This window comes from Myotis daubentonii, chromosome 3, assembly GCF_963259705.1.
Source record: "Myotis daubentonii chromosome 3, mMyoDau2.1, whole genome shotgun sequence".
Lineage (NCBI taxonomy): Eukaryota > Metazoa > Chordata > Mammalia > Chiroptera > Vespertilionidae > Myotis > Myotis daubentonii.
The window spans coordinates 139,434,774-139,458,707 of NC_081842.1; the positions used below are offsets into that span (position 1 = coordinate 139,434,774).

The 23,934-nt window shown below is 42.1% G+C and overlaps 1 protein-coding gene across 12 annotated transcripts in view; it reads right to left on the minus strand.

Annotated features, from left to right (window-relative positions):
* Positions 1-23,934, minus strand: part of ATXN1 (ataxin 1) — a 422,285-nt gene that overhangs the window by 331,528 nt on the left and 66,823 nt on the right. The window contains exon 1 of one of the 12 annotated variants that reach the window (XM_059688704.1): positions 11,708-12,171. The exons of the other annotated variants lie outside the window; for them this stretch is intronic. The gene's annotated coding sequence lies outside the window, so the exon portion shown is untranslated. Of the gene's footprint in view, positions 1-11,707; positions 12,172-23,934 lie in introns of those variants that run through there. 12 annotated transcript variants of the gene reach the window in all.

Genomic DNA, 23,934 nt, shown 5'->3' on the forward strand with positions numbered 1-23,934 from the left:
TGCTTTTCTTCTATTCTATTACGAGATCTGGAATCGCATGCTCATTTTCTCCTGTGCTCACTTACCCTCTACAATATTTTGTAACATATCAGATCTGAGCTTTTTATCTCATTTTGCTGGCTTAGTTTATTTTCACTTACTAGCTAACAATTTGAAAAGATCAATGAATAATATCAGGCCACAGTAAGCGAAGCACCATGGAAAATGGAAAGAGGACCAAGAGATTGTCCTTGTCCTTAAAGAAGCTTTCCAACCCTAATCTGGGAGACAAACATGTAAACAAACAATGGGGTTCATGTGAACCTAGGGCAGCTGTGGGCAAACTATGGCCCGTTTGAAATGAATAAAACTAAAAAAAAAAAAAAGACCGTACCCTTTTATGTAATGATTAGGGGCCCGGTGCACGAAATTCGTGCACTGGGTGTGTGTGTGGGGGGGGAGGAGTGTCCCTCAGCCCAGCCTGCCCCCTCTCACATACTGGGAGCCCTCAGGCGTTGACCCCCATCACCCTCCAATCGCAGGATCGGCCCCTTGCCCAGGCCTGACGCCTCCGCCAGAGGTGTCAGGCTTGGACAGGGGACCCCCATCTCCCCCTGATCACTGGCTCTGGTCCCCGCCCAGGCCTGAGGCCTCTGGCCCAGGAATCATGCCTGGGAAGGGGACTTCCATCTCCCTCTGATCGCTTGCTCCACCCCCCGCCCAAGCCTGACGCCTCTGACCCAGGCTTCAGGCCTGGGCAAGGGGACCATCATATCCCCCCAATCCCCGGCTCCGCCCCCCACCCAGGCCTGATGCCTCGGCCAGAGGAGTTGACCCTCATCACCCTCCGATCACCAATCACCGGATCGGCCCTTTGACCAGGCCTGAGGCCTCCGGCAGAGGTGTCAGGCCTGGACGGGGGACCCCCAGCTCCCCGTGGTTGCAGGCTCCGCCCCTGCCCAGGCCTAACACCTCTGGCCTAGGCATCCGGCTCGGGCAGCGGGGACCCACAGCTGCAGCGGCCCCGCGATCGTGGGCTTCGCTTTAGGCCCAGGCAATGGACCCCTAGCTCCCGGGACTGCCAGCTTCGACCGTGTCCAGCTCCCATCGCTGGCTCCACCCCTACTTCCTGCTATCACTGGCCAGGGCGGCAAAGGCGCCTGATTCTCCGATCATGGCTGGGGGGCAGGGCAAAGGCAGCCTTTGCCCTGCCCACCAGCTCTTAGCTCCCCCCTGGGTTTCCGATCACTGTCAGTGGCAGGGGGCTTCTTCCTGCTTTCCCTTTCGCCTCCCTGCATTGTGCCTACATATGCAAATTAACCGCCATCTTGTTGGCAGTTAACTGCCAATCTTAGTTGGCAGTTAACTGCCAATCATAGTTGGCAGTTAATTTGCATATAGCCCTGATTAGCCAATGAAAAGGGTATCGTCGTACGCCAATTACCATTTTTCTCTTTTATTAGATAGGATGTTTACTTTGAATTTATATTAGTTCACACAAACACTCCATCCATGCTTTTGTTCCGGCCCTCCGGTCCAGTTTAAGAACCCATTGTGGCCCTCGAGTCAAAAAGTTTGCCCATCCCTGAACTAGGGGAATGAAGGTGAGTGCTGGGAGGTGACAAGCAAGAACTCAGCAGGCAGAGGGCTCCAAGTTGGAACGCAGGTATTAATTATGTGTGCACCGGGGGAAGGGAACCTTCTATTTTTAAACTCCCCTCCCCAGAATGAGTGCTCTTTGAAAATCCCTCTTAGATAAGAGAACAGGGAGGCACAGAAAGCTTGGCCATGTTGTTTTTAAACGTCAACTATGCTATCATGTTTGATCCATAATCCTTAGATGAAATTATTTTTCAGCCCTTGACTTATTTCCTCTCCATAGTCTCGTCATTACTTCTGAAGTAGTTTCTAGTAGCTTTTCCACAAAGAGCTAGAAAAATCAGTGCACTAGGATTTTCCTCCAAATTCTGTTTATTTTACCCATTTTATTTGTATCCGGTTTCACTCACACCAGTAAAAGTTGACATGTTCATGTAGTATTTTGTTGAGGGTTACTCTTCAGGTAAATTGGACACGAACATTTGTCCTTTCAAGCAGCTAATTTGTTTTTATGCAGTTATATGTTCACCTATTTTTTTTTCACCAGATGACTAATACTGAATGTAAGCAAAAAGCAACGGATGAAATTCAGATATAACTGTTTACATTTTATTTTACTAGTCTTAATTCATTGTTTTCATCAATCAGCACACCCTATTTTCTGTACTTACAATATGCTTTAAAATTGTGAAATTTTAAAAAAATTGTGATCGTCTGAAAGCATTGCATGTGAACTTAACTTTTTTTTTTTTTCTTGCAACTTTTATCCGTGGCTATTGGCCTAAGAAGACCTGCTGCTTGAGCCAAATGCTGTTTGTTTGTTTCTAAATTCTGGCAATAACTTTGGATATATCTTTAATTAGGCACTTAATTTTAACAATGGCAAACATTTTAAAAAGCTTCTTTATTAGACTGAATTACTTTAATTGTGCCAGTTAGAAATGGTAGGAAGAAAGGTGAGGGGTTGAAATCACCTGGCAAAAATGCAGGTTAAATTATTCTTCTATAGCAGAAATATATACAATGCCAACACTTAAATTACTTTTAGGATTTTCACTAACATTCTTTCTTCTATATAAGCTGACTTCTTGGGTTTCCAGTTTAATTTCTTTTGATTTGACAAAATGTACATGCTTATAAGTTTTAATCAACTACTGAGTATCTTCAGTTATTTGGGTAAATCTTATTTTCAAAAGCTTACTAAAAATGCTATGTACTCTATCAATCATAATTATTTTCATTCTTATATCAAAAGGGGGCCCTTAAGCCAAAATGTTATTTTCTTATCTACAGATGCTTACAAGTGCTTTGCTGCACAGAGAACCTGGCTGTCCTTTGGCTGGTACACTTTTCCAGCTAAAACTGGGTCCGAAGAAATAAAGTTGAATAGGAGCACAGGCTGGGGAGTTCAGATAGACTTTTATGAAACAGTTTTCTTCTTTGTATTTTTTCTAAGAAAATCTGAATATTCACCATGCTAATGATTTTCTGATTTGAATATAAATAGAGCCCACTATTGTGATTTCACACAAAAAATCGGTGGAAATTAATCTATCAAAAGGAAAAGAAAGAAAAGGAAGAAAGGTAGAAATGTATGGAAGTAAGGAGAGAGGTATAGAGGTCCATAAAAGGAGGAGGGGAGGAAAACATAATAGTTTTTATGTGGGGGGTTAAATTCAAATCTTCAGAAAAAGTGATATTTAATCCAAATTAACTTTAAAAATCCCTTAACTTTCCATAAGACACTGCAAACATGATTTTGTGTATACAACACTTTACAGCAATTTCATGTACATCAAGCATGTCAAACTCGCGGCCCGCGGGCTGCATGCAGCCCACAAAGAATATTTTTGTGGCCCAGCCAATATAACGGTATGTAAGAAACATTTCAATAAAAATTTTGTATCTTAATTTTTACAATATCCTGTTATACATAATTATTAACAACGAACTACAACATTTGCTAATGACTGATTACTATAATCATGTTGCACTCATTTCCTTTACACGCCTTACACGCAGGCGCACCATTTCTCTCCACTAATACTAGCAGCGAATATTTTAGCAGCAGATTGACACGTCATTAGTCTTGGACTGACTTGTTTGGTGTGCGCAACAAAAAATATTTTGCTTTCAGAGAACAAGAAAAATAGGCTTATTTGCGTTACGTTTTTTTAATTGGTGCAGTTATTCAGTGTCTGGTGAGTTAATGTTCAAGAAAAAATATTAATTTTTATTAAAATGTTCATTATTTTATGTTAATGATTACTCATTTATTTCAGCCCTTTGTATTCAGCATGTCTCTATTGAGATAAACCCATGTTTCTATGAAAATGGAAGCTTTTGTGTTTTTTTGCAGCCCACGTAAACTTAAATCTTGTTTATTTGTCCTGTGTTAGCCTTTGAGTTTGACATGCTTGATGTACACTGAAGTCTGGAAGCTACTGAGTTAGACTACAGGAATAACTCACTGCAGGTCTGCACACAAATGTCTGAACATTCAAATCATTCCTCTCTTACAAGTATTATATCCCTGGAATTAAATGGAGTGAATTAGCCCGGCCAGCATGGCTCAGTGGTTGAATGTCAACCTATGAACCAGGAGGTCATGGTTGGATTACTGGTCAGGGCACATACTCCAGTTGCGGGCTTGATCCCCAATGGGGGCATGTAGGAGGCAGCTGATCAATGTTTCTCTCTTACTAATGTTTCTATCTCTCTCCCTCTCCTTTCATCTCTAAAATCAATAAAAATAAATCTTTTTTTTTAAATAAAAATAAACGGAGGAATTAGTTGAAGCAGTAGTGCTTTCCAGCAGGTTTTACTTCATTCTGTTGTAATATTAAGCTGCTTTAACTTTAATGCATATTAATAAGTTTATTGTTGTTATAAGTTAAATGAATTGTGGCTCACATCTTGAGTTCCTAATGAGTGGAATTAAGAGTTGCTTCAAACATAACTGCTTTATGCCCTGGCCTGGTAGCTCAGTGGGTTAGAGTGTTGTTCCCATATGCCAAGGTTGCAGGTTCAATCCCCAGTCAGGGCACATATAAGAATCAACCAATGAATGCATAAATAAATGGAAAAACTAATTGATGTTTTTCTCTCCTTCTCCTTTCCTCTTCCTCTCTCTCTCAAATTAATAATAAATAAATAAATAAATAAATAAACACATAAATCAATGCTTTAAAAACATTTAATCTGTCTAACACTTTAAAAATTAAAGCACATAACCAAATCAGTACCAATATGCCCCTTTTTTCTTGGGTTCCACTGTTTTGGCGTATTTTGCCATGAGCTCCCATTAAATGCATAAATTTTAAATAATTATGGGAAGATGCTGCTCTGCTTCCCTCTCTGTACCTGGCTTTTCTGGTGAGAGCACCTGGATACCTGGCCTGTGAGGAGGGCCAAAGTGCAGAGCTGCAGGCAGCCTTGTAATAAGGTGATGACCTGAACACCTACTGTTTCAGGAGCCCCAGGAAGGCGCCTCAGCCCCCCACATCCCCTTCAACTCCATTTCCTTTTTATATGAACCCTAATCCACAATGTTCTGAGTTCCACTATACTTTCCAGCTTCTTTCTCTAAAACATACACTCCTCTGGAAGGACTAACAAATTAAGATACAAACAGCATCAGATTCTTCAAGAAAAGAGGGGCCAGGGCAGTTCCAACACAGGGATAGGAATGGAGTGTCACCAAGAGAGAAAAAGGGGCAAAGGGGTCCCAGAAAGCATGGAAAAGTGGTTACTGTCTTATGCCCCAGCTTAAAATCTAAAGTGAAACAAGTAGCATTGACGGGTGTTATTCACTGTTATACATGAGGAACCTGTCAGCCATAAAATCCTTAAACAGTTAGGAAACAGGGCAAGCAAGGACCCTTTTCTTTTTCCCCTTTATGAACACACCAGCATGTGCCTAAAGAAACAATCCATTTTATTATTTTACAAAACTCGGTATTCCATCATTAATTATTTCTTCAGGAATAGTTTTGAAGTATTACATCAATGAGACTCTAGCTTCTAGAGATTGAATGATGTCATGAAAATTTTTTAAATTAAATTAGTGGTCAAGCTAGCAGACAAAAGGTTATATGAGAAAAAGCTGAGTCCTGGCCAGTGTGGCTCAGTTTGTTGAGAGCCGTCCCATGCCTCAGAAGTTCTCCAGTTCGGTTCCCGATCAGGACACATGCCCACATTGCGGGTACAATCCAGGATAAGGCCGAATGTGGGCAGCAACGTATAGATGTTTCTCTCTCTCTCTCTCTCTCTCTCTCTCTCTCTCTCTCTCTCTCTCCTCCCCCTTTCCCTCTCCTTCTTGCTCTCCCTCTCTCTTTAAAATTCAATAAAAACATCTATATATATAAAGAAGTAATTGCAAATGAGGTCAGAACTCCGTAACTGTCACGACCAGCTCAGGAGGAGGGGCCAGGCACGGCACAGAGCCTGAGAGATCAACACGAGGGGCGCCTGCTCTGAGCTTCCACAGCACAGCTGGGGGCAAGCCCCCAGCAGACGCAGACACACACACACACACACACACACACACACACACACACACACACACGGGGCGCCTGCTCCGAGCCTCTGTGGCCAGACTGCGGGGAGCCGGCCTAAGCCGTCAGTAGGACATCACTGAGGGCTCCTGGACTGTGAGAGGGGGCAGGCTGGGCTGAGGGACCCCCAACCCACCCCCAGTGCATGAATTTCATGCACCGGGCCTCTAGTACGTATAAAGTTGAATGGGGAAAGGGATGTGGAATTTAGGAGCTACCTAATAAATTCCGATGGAAAGCTGACATGACAATGACAATTGTTATTACTCCTCCTGGTCTGGACCCTGCTCCAAGTAGACACCTGGATTTTTGAGGAGCTACTTAGTCCCTGTTGAAAATCTCTAACCCTGTGCATCTCAGCTGGAATTTTGGAAGAAGAGGTGTCCCTGAGGACACAGAAGCAAGAATGTGCGTCAATCAACAACGCACAGAGGTAAGCCCTGCATTCCTGCTTGCACAGTCTCCACTGTAATTCTATCCTAAGCAACCAGGGCGAGGGCGATGCCACAGGGGACACGTGAGACAGGCTGCCTCTCCAAAGCTGGAAGTCAGATGCAGTTAGAGGAGAGTAAAAAGTTGTTACACGTGTAACATCCACATTAAAGAATACCAAGTCAGAGCCAATTAGGATGGCCATTTGGCACTCCAGGCTTATGCATATGGAAATGGATCTGCCATCAATGAGCAATAATGCATGGGAATTGTGGGAACGCACTAACATCAATGCATCAAAGACACGGCTGCACACCTCCGTCTTTTTAATTCCCATTAGGTCACCCTTGTCTGGGTGAAAAGCGTTCAGTGAATCAATTGCTTCTGTTGAACTGTTTATACATTTTTCAAGTCCTGATTAGGCCATTAGTCACTGAGCATATTGCACAGTTAACTAGAGCAACTGCAATTATGCAACTTCCCAGGAACATACAGAGAGCATTTACAGTGAGACCACAGTGCCAGCAAAATGTGTAATGGAGATTATTTGTCAGCAATTTTAGGAACCATGTGCTTACATGCCAAATGAAATATATGCATGGCAGATAATAGTAGTTGGGGTGAAAAAAAGATACACAATGAAATTAGCAATGTCTACTCTTCAGAGTATAGTAAAGCCCTGAAAATTAAAGCTACCCTATAAAACACTTTTCAATGTCATCTTTCCCCCATATGGTAATGTCCATAAGAGACTTGAGACAATGCAGCAATCCAACATACAGCACAAGAACGGAATCTCGGTGAGTAACTTAAACTCATTCTCGGTGAGTGACTTGTTCTCCTTCGGAGCGCCCCACACACCTGTCAACATCTGTATCTCAACAGAGTGAATACTAGGTCCGATGTGAAGAATTGCCCTTCTCCTTTCAGTTATTTGTTCTCATATTTCATTTTCAAGATCAGCAAAAATGGATGTGATTATATATTTGAGGATTTCCCATTCCAACTAATAGAGCATATTTATAGAAGAAAGGCACATGTGAAAGGAACATTTAATTTCATTTATCAGGACACTGAACCGGTTTCTACTCACTGCCTGGGATAAACCAATGACAAATATGAATGAAGTTTTGTTTTGTGTTAGTTTTTTCTTTTTGTTTTCAAGAAAATTTGCAAGGGATCAGCTACATCCCAGCAGAGAAATGGGAAATGATGGACCATGAGAATTGGGTCAAAGTGTCTACATTCATTGTACAAGTAATAACATAAGCAAGAACCTTCCTAAGAGTGTTTTATAGTATTTTTTATGGCAAGACTGTTACTCTCTGGCCTGTTAATCCTCACTTTCCTACTTCTAATCATATACTTTCTATGTATTTATTTGTTGAGTTATATATTGTAGCTGAACTTGGAATGACAGTTATTTTTAAGAAGCTGCCAACATGGGTCAGGAGGAACCTCAGAAACCTGGCTCACAGTGACTCTGTCAGAAGGAGCCTTGACAGCCAAAACCAACCAGAAAGTTGATGAGATCCAGGTTTCCAAAACACTAGAGAAAGGGCATCCTTTACTTTCTTCCATATGGCTTTTGAGAAAAAAAAATATTATTTACCAAAGAGAACTCCATTTATAATGCAACCAACTACTTCCAGTGAGTTCAGAGTCCAAATCCAGATGTCCCTATGTCAGTCTAGCTCTGAGCCAGATGCAGCTTTCCTCACCTTGGATTGGGACACGGTGTGGGAGAGACACGGTGCCCAATGGGCCGGCACCCTGGAGGCATCCAACACAGCTGCTTTCTGAATTACCAGCCCGGCTTCTCTCCACTGACAGCCTTCCAACACTAATTGTGGCTGTAGGATAAAGAGGGCAGTTTCTCAGCTTCAGTGCCTTTAAGGTGATTTCAACTTTCCACCTCTGTTAGCTCTCCTGCAGGAACTTTTGACATGGATCCCTCCTTAATATTCATAAGGCAGAGCTGCTCAGAAGAAAAATTTCTTACTCCTCATTAGAGAGCTGAAGACCTGAGTCCTTTGTCCTCTATATTTTGGAGATTATATTCAAGTGGTTAGGGACTACCTAAGAGTATTTATGACCAATAGACTCTTGGGTTTGGGCTTGGGACAAATAAACTTTTCACAAGAGTCCTTACAGACAGACAGTGTTCTGTTTGGATTCTGAGCACCATTCTAGTACAAACATGCTTGGCATCTACTGCCAGAGAGTTTTCTTCTGGGCAAACTGTTCTGCCACCACTATGGACCTTACCATGTGGGACCCTGGGCTTTCCTTTCTTCCCTGGGTCTCAGTCCCCTTTCCCCTGAGATATCATTGGTGCCAGGGCTGCAAGGGTGGAGGGTTGTGCATCTGGGTGCCAAGGAGCTGTGGGCACCTCTGGCAGGGGCATGGTTCATGCCACACGCCTCCTGGCCCCTCCTTGGTCTGGCATGATGACAGAAAACGGCCACTTTTGTCATCATTTGTCTGTTACTCCAACACAGACCACCGGGATAACAAATCCAGCTCACGGTTGACAGCTGAAGGCACAAGGACATCTAGAAGTCATCCTCAAATCCAGGAATTATTTTTTCCCTCTTATCTCCTAGTTTCTTCCCCAGGGAGATGATACAGAGAAAGGCCCTGTCTCTGCTCTCCTCCTTATTCCATGAAAAAGGTTTCAGACTTGTCTGACCTGAGTAAGCAGCAGCCTTCAGAGATAGTCAAATCCATAACACTCCCCTTCCCGTATTAAAGTGTTCCTTACTGAATTGCTTCCTACTGACCAAAGACTATTTTTTATAGGGATTAAATATAAGAGCTGGAAGGAATCGTAAAGATGATTTGATTTAGCGGTGCCATGAACTGAAACCATAGCTGTTATAACCTAAAATCCCGGGCCCTCAACCTGCCCACCACGCAGGTCCTTGACTCATTCAGTAGAGGCCGGTGGGAGACCTAGAGCTCTCCAGGGGCTTGTGAAGCCACATGAGAAAACCACTGGTGTAATCCAGCTCCCTCACTTTCCTGAGGCCCACAGAAGTTAGGTTACTTGCCAAAGGCTACACTACCGTCAATGACAGGCCTAAAACTTAACAGTTCCCCGTGTTTCAGACCAGGGCCATGCTTTACCTGCCCTTCCTAAGTGTTTAGTATTCAGTAAAACCATAATCATTTAGTCTCTGCTAATAAAGATCATGTATTCTTAATGATTATGTAATTTAATTGCTTTGAATTTATTATAAAAACCTATAATTTTTTATAGTCTTATATGCAAATGTCACCTTTCTTAAATTAGGAGTGTTGTCTAAAAGAATTAAGGATTCCTTATGAATTTACCTTCATAATCTAGAGATAAATAGAGACTTCCTGGGATATAAACCAGAAACACACTGAATGAATTCTTTTTTATAAAAATATAGTTTTATTGATTTCAGAGAGGAAGGGAGAGGGAGAGAGAGATAGAAACATCAATGATGAGAGAGTCATTGATCCACTGCCGCCTGCATGCCTCACAGTGGGGGCTGAGCCTTGCAAGCCGGGCATGTGCTCTGACCAGGAATTGAGCCATGACCTCCTGGTTCATAGGTTGATGCTCAACCACTGAGCCATCCTGGTTGGGCTGAATGAATTCTTGTTTAGTAAAACCAACAAAGTGGTCAATAAATTAACATATTTGTTAACTTCTACAAACAACACACACACACACACACACACACACACACACACATACACACACACACACAGTTCAACTTTTTACTCCAGGGATTACATACAACGTGGCAAAGAATTTCAATGCTTTCACTATTGTGTCATTTGAAGGTAGAAGTACATTGCAATTTCTGTTCACCATTGTACTCCATTTTGATCACTACTATTGTTTATATATCAGCTTGCAATATAGGCTGATAGTAAAACAATAAAACTGCATTTTGTAAAACAATTCTAAAACGAAGTATCTGACAAATGAGAGTGGCACCTCCACACCGCCATCCCCCACCCCCGTTATTCAGAATGAGTGGGGCCGGGAGCACTGGGTTTTCCCTTTAGGGGGAGGAACAACTGAATGAGTAATGAGCGAGGGCACCACAGGTAGTTCCCCCACCCACAGACGCAGAGGCACCTTGCACATTTTGAAAGGAATGCACAATATTGCTCTGCAACACCCACACCACACGCAAAACCACCACTTTTAAAGTCAGCTTCTTACATAAAATCCGGCAGCACTCCCTGTTAGAAGCTGAGAAAAAGAATACTGCTTTTTATTCATGGTAAGGTGTACCCAGGAGTTATACTTTGTTAATCTGAATCTAATTTATATAGCTAACGAAGTGTTCACAGGTGATAAAAAAAAAGTACAAATTCACATCAAAACCAATCAGGAAACAGAAGAACCAGTCATTGTTCAATCTTTCAACTGTTAAAAGCCAAAACATTCTTCATGTGTTAGCAAGCCCTTAAACAAAAATGTAATTTCACAAAGTAAAAATATTTCCTTTACCAATAATTCTTTTAAGAAAGCATTGACTTTAGCTGTACTAGTATGTTTACTTGCTATCTCTGTTCTGTTTACAAATTTCTAAAAGTGAAATATTTCCAGGGACAAAAGTTATAAATAATAAATGATTAACGTAATTTAAAATTTTTAAAAATATTTCTGATAATTTAAAGAATATCACAATACAGAATTCCCTTAAATGAAATTTCTGTGTTTTTGAAGAATCTTGCATACATTCATGTAAAGTCACAAAAATGCAAATTCAATAAAAATTACTCAAAATATATTGACTTTTAGCTTCCTGATAGTATATCATCCAGGGCATGGTGACACAGGCAATACTATTATCAGTAACACCTCATTACACAGATTATATATCATCATCCTAAAATATTATAACACAGTCTAAACTTTAAAGACCATGACAGGTTCTGAAATAGATAATGTCTCCTTCTGAACTTTCCACCTTATACTCTTCTGAAGTAGGATGCCCAGAGGTATGAAAAACAGGCCATTTAAAATCTGGTAATATACCATGAATTAGTGAATTACCTTAATTGTTCTTGTCCCAATTAAAACCAGTAAGAAAGGCATCCATCCAATATCCCAACAGAGAGCCAATGTTTCTAGTTTTGTAATTAACTACCTCATGGGAGTCTAGCTCAGAGACAAGCGACACACAGGTTTATGAGGATTATGTTGAAGAGAGATGTTCCATAAGAGGAATTACTTAGTGTAGGTGGACTTCCCTGAAATAAAGATTCTTGGCCACTAGAACCATTCAGTAGTGTACTGTAGGCTAGAAACAAAAAAGACTAAATAGTACACAGGGGTGTGCAAGAGCAGGTTTACAGTCGTGAATATGTGAGTCTATTCTTATTTATTAATTATTGTATTATTTCCCATACTAACAACTGTGAACTTATTTTGCCCACTCCTGTAGTCATCTGAGAAGCCTATTTTTCCACCAATAGGAAGCAAGAAACCTTATGAGCATTTTAAGGCAATATTTTTTAAGCCTTACAAAAATATTTAAATACAACCTCTCCAGACCCTTTATAAAAACATAGGTTATTTAAAGATGTAAATGAAGTCAATCAAATAAGACAACAAATAAAAACTTTCTATGTGGTCAGGATTATATGTTTCTAAGTTTCATGAACTTCCAGGATATTTAAAAAAGTATTTAACTATAAAGTATGTCAATAAATAATGTAGTATTCCAAAATGTGGATGGGGCTGTAATTCCATCTAGTTACTATGATGACACTATAAACCTTGGATGGAATTACAATCTCAAAGTGAATAATCAGGGTGTGCTACTCCGAATGCTTGGGGAATCCATGATGAATTCAACTTCTAAAATAATAACTACTAAGCCATTGGCATGTCATTACAACCAGGAAGCCAAGCTGTCTGCTGGCTGGTACACGAGAAATGTTCAACTGAAAGTACCACTCACTTCCCTGTAGCAAAATCTATTTAATATATCTGAAAAACCTTTTCCTCTCCAAAATTGAATGTCCTACTTTTGTGATGAGAAAATATCCACAAGGGTCTACTACACAGATATATCTTATATCTGTGAAGACCACGCAGTCTAGATGCTGCCAATAAAATGTTAGGATCTTCTAAAAATCACCTCCTGACACCTAAAAACATAAACTCCCAAAAGTACAACGTATTAAGAAACAGGGGTGGAGGGCAGGGAGGGGATTATGCACAAAAGCCATACAAAATTACTGGCATTTCTTCTGATTCTTGGAGACTAGCCTGGCATTTATTAGCATAAACAAAGCCAAGTGCCTGTGTCTGTAAGAGGGGGGAAAAATAAAGATTAAACTTGAAAGATTAAATTCAGGGTTGTAGAAAAATGAACTCAGAAACAAACTCAGAATTTCCCCAGGGAAAACAAAAGACAATGACACTATGAATCAGCATTTTTCTCTAAGCAGCCTGGACTCAAAGGCAGACACACACACACACACACACACACACACACACACACACGCACGCACGCACCATGAGGAATGAAGAGAAAGATATATACAAATTTGATCTACATATTTATATTTAGGACACACATGGCTTCCTTGACCTTTTCATGCCTTTATCTTACCTAACTTATTTGGCACTAGCAGAGGTCACCAAAGCACTGTAAAGTCAGTACTGCCATAGCAACCAGGAGGCTAAAAAATTATCCTCTGCCAAAAATCCTCATCAAACAAACATAAAGAAATTGTACTTTCATATGGCCACTTCTAACACCATCATGCTTCTCACAGCACAAGTATACGACATCTCCATGGAAACCCAGTTCATGGAGGGACCTCCTGTGGATTATGTGTCACTGGGTTCCTGTCTCGCTAAAAGTTCAGAATTTACTAATGACATTAGCTCCTAAGTTTATTTCCAAGCTCCAGGGATTTGTGTATACTTAATCCCAGTGGTTACCTAAAGTAAAGGTAAGGGACAGTAGGCAAAAACAATACTGATGAATTTCCATGAATATGAGACATGTCATTTACAGCTTTACTTAAAAAAGAAAACACCTTCTTGTTAAAAAATAAAAAAGGACTAATGCATTGTTTGTCTCTTGGGAGTCCATCCCTCCCTGTAACTTGAGAAACATATTTGGTACAAGTAAATAAAGAAATAATTCTTGAAATGGCTGCAAAGTTACAGAAAGAATAAGTGGAGATAGGGTTCGAAACTCAACTCCTAAGGCAAGTCGGTACCAGATACCAATGGAATTAACAGTTCAAGGTTTCCCTGGCTGAGGGTCTCTAGCTCAAGGACAGGCACATCTCGGAACTCTGGCCTCCTTGAAATGGTTAAGTAAGTACCTGCTTAACACTGAATCGTTTTTGACAAGTTGTAACATCCAGTTGATGGAATAGAGCCAGCTTGACTCAACAGAATACAGCAAACCAAAAATATAAGGGTAATAGGGAAAAAAGGGAATTCTTTATATGTCCGCTTTCCACAAAATATTCTTAGTGACATCCAATCACCTTTCCTTCTGCTCCATGATAAGCAGGCTATCTAAAAGGGAATGCCATTCTAAAACCACCAAAGAAGTAGTTCAGAAAATGAAATGTAATATCTTGAGATTCCCACGAATTATATCCCTGACAATCACCAAAAAAAGCTGGTTAGAGTTAGACAACTCTCATTTTTCCAGGTGCTTCGCTGAAAGAAAACATGGAGACAGATATGCTTGGTGATGGGAGGGAGGGAGGGAAGGAGGGAGGGAAGGGGGGAGGGAGGGAGGGAAGGGGGGAGGGAGGGAGGGAGCTTGGTGATGGAAGGGAGGGAGGGTGGGAGGGAGGGAGGGGGGAGGGAGGGAGGCTACCTTTCCTACACGCAGCAGGAATTTCCTGTCTGGCATATTTTAGTGCAAATAAAGACAATAATCACTCATTGGAACAGGGCTTGTGAATCGGGCAGTGTTATGGGACTGCAATGCTTAAGGCACAGGAAAACAAGTTTAGGGCTGGGGCTGTCCTATTCTGGATAGAAAAGAAAAGAAGATAACTTGTATTCTAAATTTAAAATTGTTTTTGACAAAACCCTCATTGGGAGTTGTATCCACTACAGGAGACTGAGATGAAACAAAGAAAAATGGGAATTTTAGGATTCCTAAGGGAACATGGAGGGATTGAGTTATTTTTTTAAAGTACCATTTGTGCTCTAATTGGACAACCTGTAGGAGTCAGAGGACAATCCTTAAGAGCTTGATTATGACCTTCAGTACCCACCTCTATGAGCAACTTGACTTTCTCCAGCCTATATAACTCAGTACTGTTATGCCTCCGCTGGAAAACTAGCTACATGAAGGCCATTTCCTCACGCACATTACCAAAGAACTCCGAAGTTCTTTCTCCTGAATGTTTTACAGCTTTCCAGCAGTTCCTCATTCTTCACAGGTAATTAACCTCTTGATGGGCTTAGAGCAGCAACAGTGTTAGAAACCACAACACATTGATGATAAGTTATAAACCAGGGGAGAGGATAATTGGAAAATAGATTTCCAGGCTCACTGGAAAATACATTTGCACGTACTGAGAGAAAGTACACTCAACTCTTCAGGAACATATGAATCACAGAACTCAGCTCTGGCAGGGGCCTTAGAAAAATCCCTCTATTTCAACCCCTGATACTGATAATAAGAAATGGAGATACCAAGAGGGAGGGTGACTTGCCCAGACCTATTCAACTCAACACAAATTCTGTCAGCGCTGCCTCTGGACCTAACCACAACACGGTGGCACACACACTGTTCCATCCAGTCCCCTGGGTAAGTCATGCTGGTGCAGTTAGTTCAAGCCGTGTCTCCTGCCCTGAGCTCGTCCGATTACACTTTAGGAAAGGACTTGGAAATAACGACTAAGCTCCAAAAACCGAGAATGAGACAAAAGGAAAAAGGAGAGGTAAGAAGGGAGATAAAAAGAAGAGTCAAAGACAATCTAGTTTAGCTCTTGCGAACACCACTTGTGTCTTTCATTACATGTAAACGTATGATGCAATGATGTGACACAGCTTCATGTACGCTATAGTGATGAGGATGATTTTTGGTCCAGATTTCACTGCAGGTGTCACCTTTGGAATGAGGTTCCAAATTATTATTTGCTCCTTTCACTATTGTCATAATTAGGTATGGTGGCAAAGCTCCTGGAGGTAGGAACCTGTGTGTGTTGTTCACTAGTATAGTCCCTAAACCTAGGGCCTACCTTGCACAAAGTGAGCACTCTGTAACATTTACCGAAAGAATGCATACTGAAACTCCTGTGAGGAATGAAGAGAAAATATGCACAGTCTGAAAATGCATATGCAGTATTATCATTTTCTTAAGGGAAAATGAAAAATACCTAATTAAAATGTAAGAACATGTTAAAAGAGAGGGTTTGGGGGGTATTTCTAAAGAGGTGAAGTACATTAAAAATGTAAAGCACCTATTAAGTAAGCAGTTACCATCAGTTATATCCATTAAGTAGGTACTATTAGTTAAGCCAATAAGTTTCCTGTGTTATCAAGAGTTTACAATCTGAAGTGTAAGGTCAATAAAACATATTAAAGGGTGGTAAATAGCCACTGAGAAGACACCCTGGACAAATAAGTAAAATACAGGCAAATGTAGTTGGAATTGAGTATAAATGCAAGCTCTGGGCACTGTGTGTTCAGACAGAATAAAAGTAGTCACTGTATTTTCTGATGAGCTCTATGAAGTTTAGATAATTGACTGAATTATTTAAAACCACTGAAATAAACATTTCTCTCTCTGCTTTTAAATTTGAACCTCAATGTTAGCAACTATATTACAGTCACAAATTATATAACAAATAATTTGGGCTATGACTTTAGGTTCTCAGACAACTTGCTAGCTCTCCAATGAAATAAACTTACAAATCAAGTCAAGTGTCGGTAGGTAGAATAATATTAACAAATGTAATTATAAAATTTGCCTATTTTAAAGACTCAAGAAAGACAATTCGATCCAACTAATAGACAAGTATTCACACAATAGGAAGTAAACACAAATAGCTTATTCTTTAAAAAAATAATATGATTTTGGCCATTGTGAATGCATCCTATCTAATAATAGACAAACATGGTAATTAACCATACCTCCGCTATGCTTCCCATTGGCTAAGCAGAGCGATATGCAAATTAACTGCCAACCAAGATGGCGGCCGGAAGCCAGGCAGCTGAAGCGAACATGAGGCTTGCTTGCTCCAGTGATGGAGGAAGCCAAGGTTCCCCGCCTGCCGCAGCCCAGCTCTGAGCTGCACTTTAAGCAACAATGTTGCAATTATCGAAGCCAAACAAACCCCAGATACCTGCTTTCAGCCAGCTGGCCTCGGAGCTGGAGCCACAACAAAGTTTCAATTACAGAAGGTAAAGAAATCCCAGAATAAAAAAAAGAAAGAAAAAAAGGAGAGACTGGGAGCTTCAGTTGCAGGCTTGGCCCACCTGAAAATGGCCCTCAGCCCCTCATCCAGAATGGCCAGGCACCCCAGTGGGACCCCCACCCTGAAGGGGGTGCGGGCAGTCTGAAAACAGCCAACAGCCCCTCATCCAGGCTGGCCAGACACCCCAGTGGGGACTGCCACCCTAAAGGGGGTGCGGGCAGCCTGAAAACAGCCATCAGCCCCTCACCCAGGCTGGCCAGGCACCCAAGCGGGACCCCCACCCTGATCCCGGACACCCTTCAGGGCAAACCAGTAGGCCCCCAACCATGCACCAGGTCTCTATCCTATATAGTAAAAGGGTAATAAGCAAACTGACCCTAACAGCAGAAAGACTGAGAATGACTGGTCACTATGACACACACTGACCACCAGGGGGCAGAAGCTCAATGAAGGAGCTGCCGTCTGGTGGTCAGTGAGTTCCCACATGGACGAGCTCTGCCAGCCACAAGCCAGGCTGATGGCTGCCAGTACAGCGGTGGTGGTGGGAGCCTCTCCTGCCTCCTCAGCAGCACTAAGGATGTCTGACTGCAGCTTAGGTCTGCTCCCCGCTGGCAAGTGGACATCCCCTGAGGGCTGCCGGGCTGCCAGAGGGATGTCTGATTGCCAGCTTAGGCCTAATCCCCTGGGGAGCAGGCCTCAGCCATCAGATGGTCATCCCCTGAGGGGTCCCAGACTGTGAGAGGGCACAGGCCGGGCTGAGGAACCTTCTCCCCGCCCCCTGAGTGCACAAATTTTTGTGCACCAGGCCTCTAGTAATAATAATAATAGCAACAACCATGTTAAAAATAAAGACTATGGATTAAGTACTATTTTCGTTGCTTTACATGCATCCCATCTCGTTCTTATAAGGACATTAGATGCTCTATATTTTTACTTTAGAGATGAGAAAACTGGGGCTAGGAGGCTAAGTGTGATGCCCAAGATCTCAAATTGACAGATCTGAGTTCAAAACCTCAGTCAGAACGACCCCAGACCTGGAATACAGGCAGAGACCTTTACTGATAGCAACATCACTATGGACGATCTCATCTGATTTACTGGACATAGGTGTACCTATACACTGAGCAGTTATATGGCATACAGTGAAAGCCTAGGCTTTGGAGCCCATGCTCCTGGGTTCAAATTTCAGCTCTGCCACTAACTCAAGAGCTGCATACCCTAACCATTCCGTGCCTCTTTGCCCACATCTCCAAACATGGGAATCATAATAGTACCAAAAGAGCTAACACCTGCTGACTTATAGGGCTGTTGTGAGGATGAAATGAATTAATAAACACAGAAATCACAGTACACACTCAAAAATATTACCATGTGCAAGTACTTAGTATCCTTTGGAATGCTAAGAAGTGCATTAAATTTGAAGTCAAGTGGCCTCAGCCTCTTATATAGTACTAGAGGCCCGGTGCACAGATTTGTGCAGTGGGGGGAGGTGGGGTTCCTCAGACTGGCCTGCACCCTCTCACAATCTGGGACTCCTCAGGGGATGTAGCAGTGGGCCAAGAGGGAAGAGCCCGAGCCAGGGCAGGCGCCGCACTGCTTGTGCTCATCCCAGCCTGCTATGCCTGCAGCCGCTGTTCAGTAGCACTGCCGCGGATTCAGGAAAGGCTCCCACAGCCACAGCTGTGCTTGCCAGCCATGAGCCTGGCTTCTGGCTGAGTGGCACTCCCCTTGTGGGAGCACACTGACTGACCTCCAGGAGGCAGCTCCTGTGTTGAGCATCTGCCCACTGGTGGTCAGTGCATGTCATAGCAACTGGTCAACCAGTCATTCAGGTCATTCGGTCATAATGATCAATTAGGCTTTTATATATATAGATGTGACCTGAACCAAGTCCCTTAAACTTTCTGATCTTCATTTACCTCATCTTCAAAAATAGGAAACCAATTGCCTAGGCTCTATCCCAGGACTGTCATTGGAAACTGGTAATGGATGACAAGGTGTGAGACAACGCTTTGGAAACTAAAAAGTGCTGACTACTACCATGTCCATGTGAATTATCATAATCAACTTTGAGCCTCTCAAAACTAAAGAGGTCATCTTTATTATATTCTTTCCTGCCTGAGAGTTTAACTTAAGCTTTGGTTTCCAAGTCTTGATACTGGACTCCCTATAATAATAGAACAAATCTCCAGGCATTCAGGACTTGATCAAATGGAACTCTATTAACTACCTCCTTCTGCACACCCACCGTGAGAAAGTAATTGATGTTCATCATGACCCCACAGCTCTCCAAGACTGAAGTACCTTCAGGGAAAAATTAAATTATGCTCAGCCTAGTTTATTATGAAGTGTATTTAATTATAGTCAAATTCTTTGAAAATTGGTGACCTAGGAAAAGCACAGAGAAAAGTTGCATGTTCTCTAGGAGCTGGAAGCCTCTCCTCACCATCCCACCCCCCAGTCACCCTTTACCAGAGTCTGTTGTAAAGCACAGTCCACCCTGGGGGTAGGAACACAGGGAACCCAGCATGCTAATTTTAAAAGTCAGAAGGACTTTGTCCTGCGTAATCCTCAAGGACCACCATGCACAACAATCTCGAAGAATGAAAAATTTAAATTTTGTAAGATTCCTACATGTTTCAAATATGATGTTGGTTTTGCAAATAAAGAACTTAAACATTTGAACAAGGAATAACATAAATATACTATTAAATATCTTATTATTATCAGTACTTAAGTATAAAAGCCCTAGCTGGTTTGGCTCAGTGGGTAGAGCATCAGCCTGCGGAATGAAGGGTCCCAGGTTCAATTCTGGTCAAGGGCACATGTCCAGATTGTGGGCTCAATCCCCAATAGAGAGTGTGCAGGAGGAAGCTGATCAATGATTCTCTCTCATCAATGATGTTTCTATCTCTCCCTCTTCTTTCCTCTCTGAAATCAATAAAAATATATATTTTTTTAAAGTATAAAAAAAGAGGAGTAATAGTAAGTATTACACTCCATGACATAACATTACACTTCCCCTGCTTTAATGAAATTAAGTATGTGCTAATGAGGAATCCTATATAATAAAAGAGAAACATGTAAATTGACCATCCCTCCGCTATGCTCACCAGCCAATCAGGAGTGAGTATGCAAATTAACCCAACAAAGCTGGCAGGTAATTTGCATACACAGGCACCAAGCGGAGAGCAGAGTGGGAAAGCTGGCTGCTTGGGGAGACGTGGCTCCCTTGGTCACTCCCAGCAGCATGGGGCGCACCAAGAATTCTGGGCATAGTAGTTCTGATGGCAGCCCCAGGACCGGAAGCGGAAGCCCAGAGTGTGGGGAGCACCGGGAATGCTGGGAATCATAGTTCTGGTGGCAGATGGCTCTCCTAGACACTAGAGCAAAGTGAGCCTGGAGCAAGTTACTGTTGTGGTGGGGGAGGGAGGGAAAGCAAAGGAGAGAGACATAAGTAAAATCAGAGTGTCTAGGAAAAATTAAAGGGAGATATCCTAAAACTTCCAGGAAATCTCCACCAATGAAGGAAAGAAAAAAAAAATGCCTCTATTATTCTGTGAGCAACAAACTAAACTGGGTTGGGGGTCTCAGAAAATTCGTTCATATGACTGCAAAGATAGACAGAAACTCCTGGATTGGAGAGGGCTCCCCTGAGGGCTCCCAGATTAGAGAGGGTGAGGTCAGGCTGAGGGACCCCCACACCCCCCAGTGCACAAATGTCATGCACCGGGCCTCTAGTATAATAAATAAAGTAAAAAGTTATACTGTGTTGGTGTTGTAAAAGTATGACTATTCACCTATCTTAAAAAATTATTTCAACATTATTATATTATCTTTCCAATGAAAAACTGGGACACAAATGTGAGTCTTAAGTACCACATTTCAATGTTAAGAGGAAAAGAAGTGGTGGTCTAGTATAGCCCTCTACTCAATCCATGGCAGCCCTCTACTCAAACCATGGCTCCCCTCTGGAGAATCCCTGAGAAGGGTGTCCTCCAGCTCTTCTTGAAAATCTTGGGTGACAGAGGTTTCATTACCTCGTCAGCCAGCCTCTTCTATTTTTAGGCAGTCCTGATGTTAGAACCTTCTTCCTCAAGTGGAGCCTAAGTCTCTACCTCTAACTTCCGTCCTGTCTCAGTTCTCAGCTGGGCCCCCTGGAACCACTGCAGTCAGTGATTTCACATCCCATCAGGCACTTTGCTGGTCTTACCCACTCTATCAGTTAAATATGGCCTGTTTCGCCCTAGCTGGTTTGGCTCAATGGTTTGGGTCCTGGGTTCGATTCCGGTCAAGGGCACATACCTCCATTGCAAGTTCAATCCCCAAGCCACATGTGGGAGGCAACCAATCGATGTGTATCAATGTTTCTCTCTCTGTGTCTCTCCCCCTCCCTTCCACTCTCTCTAAAAATCAACAAAAAAAATATCCTCGGGTAAGGATTAACAGCAACAACAAGTGTGTGTGTGTGTGTGTGTGTGTGTGGCCTGTTTCCATTCGCATTTCTCACTGTTTTCCTATAAACCACAGTGGCCATTCTTCACAGTCACATACCCCCAGCTGAAGGGGCTCTTGGGCACCAAGGCTCCATGGAGCCTATGACTGGCATAGCCCTAAGGACAATATGGAAGGGACTTCATGGACTTTCTTGGGAACCAGCTATAACATACATTATTTCTATGAGAAATATATTGAGTTCTGGACCTAGAATCTTTCTGAAAGAATCCATTTATAAATCACTGCTTCTACTTGTGGGGAAAATATGTTCACACACACACACAAAGAGAAACCCCACAGGATAAAATTTATTACTCTGTCTTCTTATCTACCTTTGAGCCGAGTAAGTATTCTGGAGCATGCATAAAAATCCCACAGCCCCTCCTCCCTCAGCTAAAAGAAGCTGCGTAGGTAAAAGCAGAAGTGGCAGAGCTAGCAAACCCAGACTACTCAGATGACCATCTTTCCTCTGCTTTCCGAGATTCCTCTGAGTCACAGGTCTCCCTGGCGTCTCTCCCTAAAAACCCCCACGCACCAGCCAGCCTGTGGGACCACCGTAGAGCTCGGGCTCAGCCTGGGACTGAGATTGCTCCTGAAGCTCCTAGTCTACACCTAACAGGTGTTACAGTAAACAACAAAGTTCTCCAAAATGTCAGATTAGTTGTTTCAACTTGAATCGTGAATGGCTTAAGCAGAGAAGTGATTATTTATTTTTATTGTTTTGTCCAATACCATTTAGACTGTTAAATTTTTAAATGCCATGCATACTGACAGCCCTTACTTTATATATTAACATCCTACCTAACCTGTGGCGTCCTCCCTGAATCTCTTGGCCTCCACCGCCCAGAATGTGGACAGGACTGCCTCGGGGCAAACTGGGTAGGGGGTAGAACAAGAGGTTGGAATGGTTCAGCCTAGTAATTTTATAAGCTTGGTTATCTGGTTCCCCTTACATTTATGACAGATCAGATAGAGGCAAATGAGAGGAGCTTTAAGACAGAAATCAAGAGAAGTGGGTAAGACAGAGGCCATGGCATCAAGAATCATCATGAGCTCCTGGGACATCATGACTCTACCATGTCAGTGCAGTTGCTTCAGAGAAACAATAAATCACCAAGAAAAAATTAAATTATATTTACTATATTGTACTCTATTTAGGATACTTTATACCATATTTTACAGTAACTTCTGCCTGAAAATGTTGAGGGTGTGTGTGTGTGTGTGTGTGTGTGTGTGTGTGTGTGTGTTTGGTGTTGGGTTTTTTTTTTTTTTTCCTTCTAACAATGTCAGCACTTGATGTATTTAAATGTTCTGAGTGAACATACTATCTGAAAGCAGTTAATTTCAGGAGTGTACAAAATTAAATATTTAAATCTTTACTAGAGAACTCTGAAGTAAGAACAAAAGTGAATAATCATTAAGGAACTCGAATGATGGTTTTGCATTCTCTCATGGAGGAACTTCTGAAGGAGAGAAATACATTCACTTTCTGACCTACTGGCCAGAGGTGCAGCTGTCAGTGAGTCCTGGGCTTGGATGGACCAAGAGAAATTGGAAACCTCTCTCAAAGAAATAGTGGAAAAAAGGTTTCTTCCCCTTCTCATTCCCAAGAGAAAGGCAGTTTTGACCCTAAAAGCTAAGAGAGAAAAAGACCAAATACGTTTTTAATGCAATACTTTCTCAACTCTTCTCTCTCACTTCCATTGATAAGTTTTATTTATTTTTTCTATTTTAATTAAGTTAATTTTTATTTTATTCTTTATTATTGAAAGAATTATATATGTCCTCTTTTCCCCCCCTTAATCCCTTCTAGCCCGCCCCTGCAACCGGCCCCAGGCCTTCGCCACCCTATTGGCTGTGTCCATGGGTGATGCATATATGCATACAAGCTCTTTATTCTTCCCACCCACCCCCACCTTCACTCTGAGATCTGACAGTCTGTTTCATGCTTCTCTGACTCTGGATCTATTTTGTTCATCAGTTTATTTTGTTCAATAGATTCCACATATGAGTGAGATCATGTGATACTTGTCTCTCTCTGACTGGCTTATTTTGCTTAGCATAATACTCTCCAGGTCCCTCCATGCCGTCTCAAAGGGTAAGAGACCCTTCTTTTTTACTGCTGCATAGTATTCCATGGTGTGAATCTACCACAGCATTTTTATCCACTCAAATTCTGACAAGACCTGTTTGCCCCTCTACGACACTGCACCGGCACCGAGTGGCACCAACAACACAATGTTAAAGTGGAAACATCCCAGCAGAGTGGGGAACAGGGAGACTAATACACCCATCATGCATTTTTTATATTAATAATCCTGCGCTTTAAATCTTTTTTAAAAATGTGTTTTTATTAATTTCAGAGAGGAAGGGAGAGGGAGAGAGAGATAGAAACATCAACGATGAGAAAGAATCATTGATCGGCTGCCTCCTGCAGGCCCCACACCAGAGATCAAGTCCACAA